We start from the raw sequence: 10,166 nt of genomic DNA on the forward strand, positions 1-10,166 counted from the left end.
AAAAATATATTGATAGGGAAAATAGGAGGAAACATTTGAAGTAAAATTGTCCTAGGCATTCTGGTTACTTGGTTATATGGCTGCTGTCTAGGAAAAGATGAACAAGTGGAATTTGCAGCTTTCATCGATACCTTAGTTTCCTGATCAATTAGTTGAGCCATTTTAGTTACCAGTTTTAGAAACTTAATTCAAACTACCTTATGCAAATAATAAGAATAGAGTAATTTATTGACTCACATAATAGAGAAACCCATGAGTAGAGCTGGTCAGACAGGTTAAGTTCAGGCATTCAAATATTATTTTCAGGATTTTCTCTCTCTTTCTCTCTCTCTCTCTCTCTCTCTCTCTCACACACACACACACACACATGCATTCACTCAATTTCACATGTAGGCCATCTCCCCATAGTTGGCAATAGTAGCTGAAGATTACATAATCCTTTCATCTTTAACAAGGCCATCAGAAAAATAATTTATCTTTCCTAATACATAGATACATGTATAAATAAAATTCCTGGAATTTTGTTGTTTGGATCAACAGAATCTGTGCAACACAGAACATAGTATAATCCCTTGAACAAAGGAGATAGTGGGTATTATCTATCTCCACCTCAACCACATGCACTGAAACTAGGTGAGGGAAACACCCTCCAAAAAACACCAGAAGAAGAGGGAAATGTGTGCTGTGAGGTAAGGTAAGATAAGATAAAACAGCAAAATCTTCACTAAGCTTGTGTTCCACCAGCCACTAAGGGTTAACATAATGTCCTCAAGCAGTTACAACTCCAAAGGGGGATCCCAAACCTCAGAAAGTGTTGAGTGGACCATAGACAATTACAGAGAATATAGCACTATGGTCTATAATTTAGGATTTTTGTCTTCATACTTTTGAACTTGTTCCTCAAAAGAGCAGTTTCATTCTGTAAATGTCCAGAGGACTCTGTGGGTCCTGCTGTGAGCTGCCCTAGAAATGGTGCTAAGAGAGCAGGGACCAGGTACCAAAAGAAGGACGAGGGAGGCTAGTGCCCCCAAAGATAGGATAGGCTGCTACTGCCCTAGAGTTTTGATAATGGAACTCCCTGCCAGTGGAATTCACTTCAGAGAAGAGCCCTTACAGATGGGAGCAGGTGCTGGGAGCCTGTGTCAGGAACTACTGCCAAGAGCAATTGCCAAAGTTGCTGCTGGGAAGCCACTTTGGGAGCAGAAGGAAAAACTGTCAAAAATCTTAGCCACCTTTTTTTCCCCCCATCTAAACTGATGTTTAATTTTAAATCTTTCACTCAGCGGGGCAAACCCTGCAACAACAACCAAACATTTCTTGACAGCCAGAGTATGTTTATTTCACAGGTGATCTACAGGCGCCATGTTGTGTGCACCTGGGGAATTACTACCTGCTTTTGGATAATAAGATACAAGGTACTAGTAGCTGACCTTTGATCTCAGAACTGCTAAACATTCTTTTGAAGAGTTGATTTTTTAAAGTTCTTCATTATCTTTTATTTAGCCGTCTTTATCATACCACTGTAAGTAAACACAAGAGTCTAGCGTGAGGGTAAGATCATTGTTCTTTCTAAATACCATGTATTTATATCAATATCTAATTGATATATAAACACAGATCTCAGAAGACTATATATTTCCATGTATTCCACTCCACAGTAAAGAATCAAATTCTTTCCCTTCATCACTCACTCAGTTAATATTTATGTACCCCCTCTCAGCAAAAGATGAAATAAAAATTTAAACTTCATATTTCTGATGTGATTGCCATCTAGTGGAGGAAAGAAGTATGTAAATAAATGTTTAGAAAACAACAGGAATAGTTGCAGATTGTTTCCTGGAGAAGCTCAAGGGAAAAAGCTGCCTTTGCCCAAAGAACTTGGGTAAAGCTTTACTGAAGATGACACACTTCATCTGATCTAAATGAATGGAAGGCCTAGCAATTCTAACAGGAATGCAAACCTACTGCAGAACTGGGAATTGCATTTCATATTTCAAAGTGTCACCTAGGAAAAGAGGGTTGTGTATATTACAATTTAAATGAAGAAATAAGGTAACTAGGTCTCAGAAGTGTACAGGCTAAATGCCAGATGAATGTTTTGGAAAATATATTTAGTGGACTAAAGGAATATTTCAAATGCTTGATATGTACTTCATAAATATGTACAGTTTCCTCCCAAAGTTTGATATGATCTATTCCTAGATGATGTGAATGAAAATTAACAAATAGAACTGATTTTATCTTTTACTTTTCTAGCCTCTGTTCCTTCTCACTCACCATAATTTTCCTAGCTTTCTTCTCCTGAAGTTCATAGCAAGCAGGAGAAACAAGGTCCCATTGCCTGATTGTTACCATTTACAAAACTATTACTTAGTAAATAACAGATTCTCAGCATTTGGTGAAAGTTATTATGTCATAGGCACTATACTATGTAATTTACAGATATTAAGTTATTTAAGTCTCTTTAAAATACTGTAACATCGAATTGAGCCCATTTTTTAGTAAAAAGACTGAAGTTCAGCGACTTTAACCAAGTATCACATAGCTAGTGGGTGGTGATGTTACCACCCTAGCCAGGCTCTCTAGTTTCTGGTGATTTCAACACTAAGGGAATTGGAAAATGTAGTGTAAATTGCTTTAAGAATAGTTGTTTTGCCTTTCTGCACGAGCACTCATCATGGTGCCACCAGACGCATCCTCAACATGCGGAACGACGCCAGCGAGTTCATGGACCTGTGCATGCCGCGGAAATGCTCGTCCAGCTACTGCATCATCACTGCCAAGGACCACGCGCCATCCAGATGAACGTGGCCAAGGCTGACACGGTGACAGTCACGTTCAACGGGGAGTTTAAAACCTATGCTATTGGCGGGGCCATTCACAGGATGGGTGAGTCAGATGATTCCATTCTCCGACTGGCCAAGACCGATGGCATCGCCTCAAAGAACTTCTGACTGGAGAGGATCACAGATGTGGAGCATTTGTCATAAATAAATAGTGAAAACCCACAAAACAAAACAAAACAAAACAAAAAAAGAATATTTGTTTCAAGATGACTATTTTAGTACTTTCTTAGCTCAAGAAGAATAATTTTGTCCTAAATATTTTTCCCAAATCATAAAATGCCTTAATATCATGATAAGTTTCATGCTTATTTTCCCCCAAACATCTAAGACACGACTAAAACTAATGTCATGCAGAAATATTTTAGTGAATCACAAATCAACATAGATCCCAGATAACTAAATACTAACTCATCCTCCAGTAGATCAGGTGTATTCCTGAATGTGGAAGCCAGGACATCTTGGTTGTTTATAAGCTTTTTCAACTGCTTATTAATTTCTTCTACATGATCTCCAAACTCAAAATTTTGTAAACCCTAAGTGATCTTTTCAAAACACTGAAGAAACTGTGGAGACATAACCCCACCTCACTCCTAAGTGCTTTTATTAACATGCAATAAAATTAAACACCCTGTGAAGTCGCTTGTAGGTGGAATCTTTAAAAAGCCCCAAACTCACAGAACAGATCAGATTTGTGTTTACCAGAGGTGGGGATTGGAGGGAGGGGGGAACTGGATGAAGGTGGTAAAAAAATGCAACCTTCCAGTTTGTAAGATAAACAAGTACTAGGGATGTAATGTACAACATGATGACTATAGGTAACACTGCTGTAGGGTATACTTGAAAGTTAAGAGAGTAGATCCATGAGTTTTTATCACAAGGAAAAAACAGGCTTTTCTTTTTCTTTTATTTTTTTGTATCTATATGAGACGACAGATGTTAACTAAACTTATTGTGGTAATCATTTCACAATATATGTAAGTCAAATCATTATGCTGTACACCTTAAACTTATATGGTGCGGTATGTAAATTATATCTCAAGAAAGGTGGAAAAAAGAATTAAACGCAGTATTTATCAAGTCACTGATACATAAAGAGTTGGTGGGAGATCTGCCAGTTAGGTCCTGGGCTATACATAATATGACAGTTTATCTGGTTCAATAAAGTATCTGATAAAATAATAATGGCACAAGTGATGTAACAGCTTGTAGCTCTCATTACAACTCCCATTCTTATACTGGGTATTACAACCTAGAGCTAAACTCTTAAATGTTTCCCAGCTTCCTTATTTACTTGACCACCAACCAACAGTTGTATAGAAATGGTAAGCAGAGGCAGGGGATTCTAATGACAAGAACCCTGGGAGGAGAAATATGAAAGGTGGAGGTCCAGTTCAGGTTTGTCTGACTTGCTATATGATATTGGACAAACATCAAGCTTCTCTGGATCTACCAGATTACAAATCTGTAAAGGGGGACTGATGACCCTGCCATCTCTACCTCTAATGAGTGTGAGACTAAAGCATGGTGATTAATGTGAAAAGACACTGTAGTTATAAGGTATTAGTTTTTTCTTTTTTGATTAGCCATAAATAATTGCATTTTACCCTTTCTTGATTAGTGCAGACTCTCTAAAAAGATACTGTAAAATCATTAACTAAAGGTATTAGTTACCTATTGCTGTATAACAAATTATCACAAAACTTAGCAGCTGGAAAAAACCACAACCATGTATTATATCACATAGTTTCTGAGGGTCAGGAATCGGAAAGTGGCTTACCTGGGTGGTTCTGGCTCAGGGTCTCTTATGAATTTGCAGTCAAGCTCTCAGACAGGGCTGCATGGATGTCAGTGTTTAGCCAGAGTTGAAGGATCTGGTTCTAAATTCACTCAGGTAGTTGTTAGTAGGCCTTGGGTCCTCGGTAGCTGCTGGTCAGATAACACAGCTTCTCAGTATATGGTCCTTTCCACTCTATTGCCTTATAGCATGGCAGTTGGCTTTCCCCGGGTGGAATGAGAGAGAGAGAGGGAGAGGAAGAGGGAGAGAGGGAGAAAGAGAGAAAACATACACCTACGATGGAAGTTTTTTATAAACTAATCTTGGAAGTGACATACCATGCATAAACTCTCGTACAGATCCACCCTGGCACAATGTGAGAGAGGATCACACAAGAAGGTGGAGTCTGCAGGTAGGGATGATTGGGAGCCATCTTAGAGACTGGTTACCACAGGAAAGTAGAGAAAAGACTAAGTAATAGAGCTTGGCAACTCAAAGTGTGGTCCAGAGGTGAGCAGGTTAGGGATGCACAATTGCAAGTCCCACCTCAGACTACTGAGTCAGAATCTGCATTGTGAGATGTTCCCTACGTGATTCATATACACATTGAAGGGAGAGAAACCCTGCTGCCTGAATGCCTGAATGTGATTCTTTTTTTTTTTAACTTTTTAAAAATTGAGATATAGTTATACAATATTATATAAGTTACAGTTATACAACATAGTGATTCACAATTTTTAAAACGTTATACTCATTTATAGTGATTATAAAATATTGGCTATATTCCCTCTGTTGTACAGTATATCCTTGTAGCTGATTTTATACCCAATAGTTTGTACCTCTTTTTTTTTTTTTTTTTTTTTTTGCGGTATGTGGGCCTCTCACTGTGTGGCCTCTCCCGTTGCGGAGCACGGGCTCTGGATGCGCAGACTCAGTGGCCATGGCTCACGGACCCAGCCGCTCCGTGGCATGTGGGGTCTTCCCGGACCGGGGCATGAACCTGTGTCCCCTGAATCGGCAGGCGGACTCTCAACCACTGTGCCACCAGGGAAGCCCCTCGTTTGTACCTCTTAATCCCCTACTCTATCTTGCCCCTGCCCCCTCCCCTCTCCCTACTGGTAACCTCTAGTTTGTTCTCTATATCTGTGACTGTTTCCTTTTTGTTATATTCACTAGTTTGTTCTATTTTTTAGATTCCACATATAAATGATATCATATAGTATTTGTCTTTCTCTGTCTGACTTATTTCACTTGGCATAATATCCTCCAAGTCCATCCATGCTGTTGGAAATGGCAAATTTTCATTCTTTTTTATGGCTGAGTAGTATTCCATTGTATATATATACACCACATCTTCTTCATCCATTCATGTGTTGAGGGACACTTAGGTTGTTTCCATATCTTGGCAATTGTCAGTAATGCTGCTATGAACATTGGGGTGCATGTATCTTTTTGAATTAGTGTTTTCATTTTCTTCAGATATATACCCAGGATTGGAATTGCTGGGTGATATGGTAGTTCTATTTTTAGATTTTTGAGAAACCACCATATTGTTTTCCACAGTGGCTACACTGATTGACATTACCACCAACAGTGTATGAGGGTCCCTTTTTCCACATCCTCCCCAACATTTGTTATTTGTGTTCTTTTTGATGATAGCCATTCTGACAGGTATGAGGTGATATCTCACTGTGGTTTTAATTTGCATTTTCCTGATGAAGAGCGATGTTGAGCATCTTTTCATGTGCCTGTTGGCCATCTGTACATCTTCTTTGGAAAAATGTCTATTCAGTTCTTCTGCCCATTTTTTAATTGGGTTGTTTGGGGTTTTTTTGATGTTGAGTTGTATGAGCTGTATATATATTTTGGATATTGACACTTTATTGGTCTTTTCATTTTGTTGATGGTTTCTTTGGCTGTGCAAAAGCTTTTAAGTCTAATTAGGTCCGAATGTGATTATATTTCCTTGCAAAAAACCTGATCATTCTTAACATGTCCTAACAATTTAAACCCTGACAATGAAACTAGCATTAACTTTGGGAGAAATATCTTAATAAGAGTATTCACTGGCATGACATTTTTTGTCATCTCACATTGAGACATGTTTAACATGTCATAGATTTGTCACAGAGAGTATCTCTGATTAAATATTTTTCTTCTCATTTCTCTGAAAAATGGATAAGCCATATAGTACCTTCTTTTATTTATACAATTATATACATTGTTTATTACTTCCCAGCTCTGTTGGACCTTACCTCATGTTTTAAATAGCAGGGCAACCAAGAGAGAATTGAGAATGCTATTTGATACAAGTTTGTATGTTCTGTATCTATGTGAAACAAAACAAAATTTTTATTTTAAAAGCTGGTGGCAGCTTAGGGTAAGAACTATCTTTGGGAAAAATATCCTCATAAGTCATTTATACAACAAAGAAGATTATTGTATAGTAGAGGTCGGCAACCTTATTGTTAATGGATCAGATAGTAAATATTCTTTTTTTAAAATTTTATTTATTTATTTTTATACAGCAGGTTCTTATTAGTTATCTATTTTATACATATTAATGTATATATGTAAATCCCAATCTACCAATTCATCCTACCCCCTCCCCTACCACGCTTTCCCCTCTTGGAGTCCACGTTTGTTCTCTATATCTGTGTCTCTATTTCTGCCTTGCAAACTGGTTCAGCTGTACCACTTTTCTAGATTCCACATATATGCGTTAATATACAATATTTGTTTTTCTCTTTCTGACTTACTTCACTCTGTATGACAGTCTCTAGGTCCATCGACATCTCTACAAATGACACAATTTCATTCCTTTTTATGGCTGAGTAATATTCCATTGTATATATGTACCACATCTTCTTTATCCATTCGTCTGTCGATGGGCATTTAGGTTGCTTCCACGACCTGGCTATTGTTAATAGTGCTGCAATGAACATTGGGGTGCATGTGACTTCTTGAATTATGGTTTTCTCTGGGTATAGGTCCAGTAGTGGGACTGCTGGGTCATGCGGTAATTCTATTTTTAGTTTTTGAAGGAACCTCTATACTGTTCTTCACAGTGGCTGTAACAACTTATATTCCCACCAACAGTGCAAGAGGGTTCCCTTTTCTCCACACCCTCTCCAGCATTTGTTGTTTGTAGATTTTCTGATGATGCCCATTCTAACTGGTGTGAGGTGATACCTCATTGTAGTTTTGATTTGCATTTCTCTAATAATTAGTGATGTGGAGCAGCATTTCATATGCCTCTTAGCCATCTGTATGTCGTCTCTGGAGAAATGTCTATTTAGGTCTTCTGCCTGATTTTGACTGGGTTTTTTTTTTTAATATGGAGCTGCATGAGCTGTTTATATATTTTGGAGATTAATAATCCTTTGTCCGTTGATTCGTTTGCAAATACTTTCTCCCATTCTGAGGGTTGTCTTTTCATCTTGTTTATAGTTTCCTTTGCTGTGGGAAAGCTTTTAAGTTTCATTAGGTCCCATTTGTTTATTTTTGTTTTTATTTCAATTACTCTAGGAGGTGGGTCAAAAAAGATCTTGCTATGATTTATGTTGAAGAGTGTTCTTCCTATGTTTACCTCTAAGAGTTTTATAGTGCCTGGTCTTACATTTAGGTCTTTAATCCATTTTGAGTTTATTTTTGTGTATGGTGTTAGGGAGTGTTCTAATTTCATTCCTTTACATGTAGCTGTCCAGTTTTCCCAGCACCACTTATTGAAGAGGCTGTCTTTTCTCCATTGTATATCCTTGCCTCCTTTGTCATAGATTAGTTGACCATAGGTGCATGGGTTTATCTCTGGGCTTTCTATCCTGTTCCATTGATCTATATTTCTGTTTTTGTGCCAGTACCATATTGTCTTGATTACTGTAGCTTTGTAGCTGTCTGAAGTGAGGGAGCCTGGTTCCTCCAGCTCTGTTTTTTTCCCTCAAGATTGCATTGGCTATTCAGGGTCTTTTGTGTCTCCATGCAAGTTTTAAGATTTTTTGTTCTAGTTCTGTAAAAAATGCCATTGGTAATTTGATAGAGATTGCACTGAATCTGTAGATTGCTTTGGATAGTATAGTCATTTTCACAATATTCATTCTTCCAATCCAAGAACATGGTATATCTCTCCATCTGTTTGTGTCATCTTTGATTTCTTTCATCAGTGTCTTATAGTTTTTTGAGTACAAGTCTTTTACCTCCTTAGGTAGGTTTATTCCTAGGTATTTTATTCTTTTTGTTGGAATGGTAAATGGGAGTGTTTCCTTAATTTCTCTTTCTGATTTTTCATTGTTAGTGTATAGGAATGAAAGAGTTTTCTGTGCATACATTTTGTATCATGCAACTTTACCAAATTCATTGACTAGCTCCAGTAGTTTTCTGGTGGCATCTTTAGAATTCTCTATGTATAGTATCCTGTCACCTGCAAACAGTGACAGTTTTACTTCTTCTTTTCCAATTTGTATTCTTTTATTTCTTTTTCTCTCTGATTGCTGCGGCTACGACTTCCAAAACTGTGTTGAATAATAGTGGCGAGAGTGGCATCCTTGTCTTGTTCCTGAACTTAGAGGAAATCGTTTCAGTTTTTCACCATTGAGAATGATGTTTGCTGTGGCTTTGTCATATATGGCCTTTATTATGTTGAGGTAGGTTCCATCTATGCCCACTGTTTGGAGAGTTTTGATCATAAATGGGGTTGAATTTTGTCAGAAGCTTTTTCTGCATCTATTGAGAGGAGCATATGGTGTTTATTCTTCAATTTGTTAATATGGTGTATCACATTGATTGATTTGCATATATTGAAGAATCTTTGCATCCCTGGGATAAATCTCACTTGATCATTATGTATGATCCTTTTAGTGTGCTGTTGGATTCACTTTGCTAGTATTTTGTTGAGGATTTTTGCATCTATATTCATCAGTGATAGTGGTCTGTAATTTTCTTTTTTTGTAGTATCTTTGTCTGGTATTGGTATCACAGTGATGGTGGCCCTGTAGAATGACTTTGGGAGTGTTCCTTCCTCTGCAATTTTGTGGAAGAGTTTGAGAAGGGTGGGTGTTACCTCTTCTCTAAATGTTTGGTAGAATTCACCTGTAAAGATGTCTGGTCCTGGACTTTTGTTTGCTGGAATATTTTTAATCACAGTTTCAGTTTCATTGGTTGTGATTGGTGAGGTCATATTTTCTTTTTTCTCCTGGTTCAGTCTTGGAAGGTTATACCTTTCTAAGGATTTGTCCATTTCTTCCAGGATGTCCATTTTATTGGCATAGAGTTGCTTGTAGTAGTCTCTTATGATGCTTTGTATTTCTGCAGTGTCCATTGTAACTTCTCCTTTTTCATTTCTAATTTTATTGATTTGAGTCCTCTCCCTCTTTTTCTTGATGAGTCTGGCTAAAGGTTTATCAATTTTGTTTATCTTCTCAAAGAACGAGCTTTTAGTTTTGTTTATCTTTGCTATTGTTTTCTTTGTTTCTATTTCATTTATTTCTGCTCTGATCTTTATGATTTCTTTCCTTCTACTAACTTTGGGTTTTGTTTGTTCTTCTTTCTCT

At 37.5% G+C, this 10,166-nt stretch overlaps 1 pseudogene across 1 annotated transcript; it reads left to right on the top strand.

Annotated features, from left to right (window-relative positions):
• Positions 1-2,703: 2,703 nt before the first annotated feature.
• Positions 2,704-2,954, top strand: LOC309805053 (small ribosomal subunit protein eS21-like; annotated as a pseudogene). Its single transcript has one exon. The product of its transcript is annotated as a small ribosomal subunit protein eS21-like (transcript).
• Positions 2,955-10,166: the final 7,212 nt, after the last annotated feature.

Source organism: Mesoplodon mirus (assembly GCF_964341445.2).
Source record: "Mesoplodon mirus genome assembly, chromosome: 5".
NCBI lineage: Eukaryota > Metazoa > Chordata > Mammalia > Artiodactyla > Ziphiidae > Mesoplodon > Mesoplodon mirus.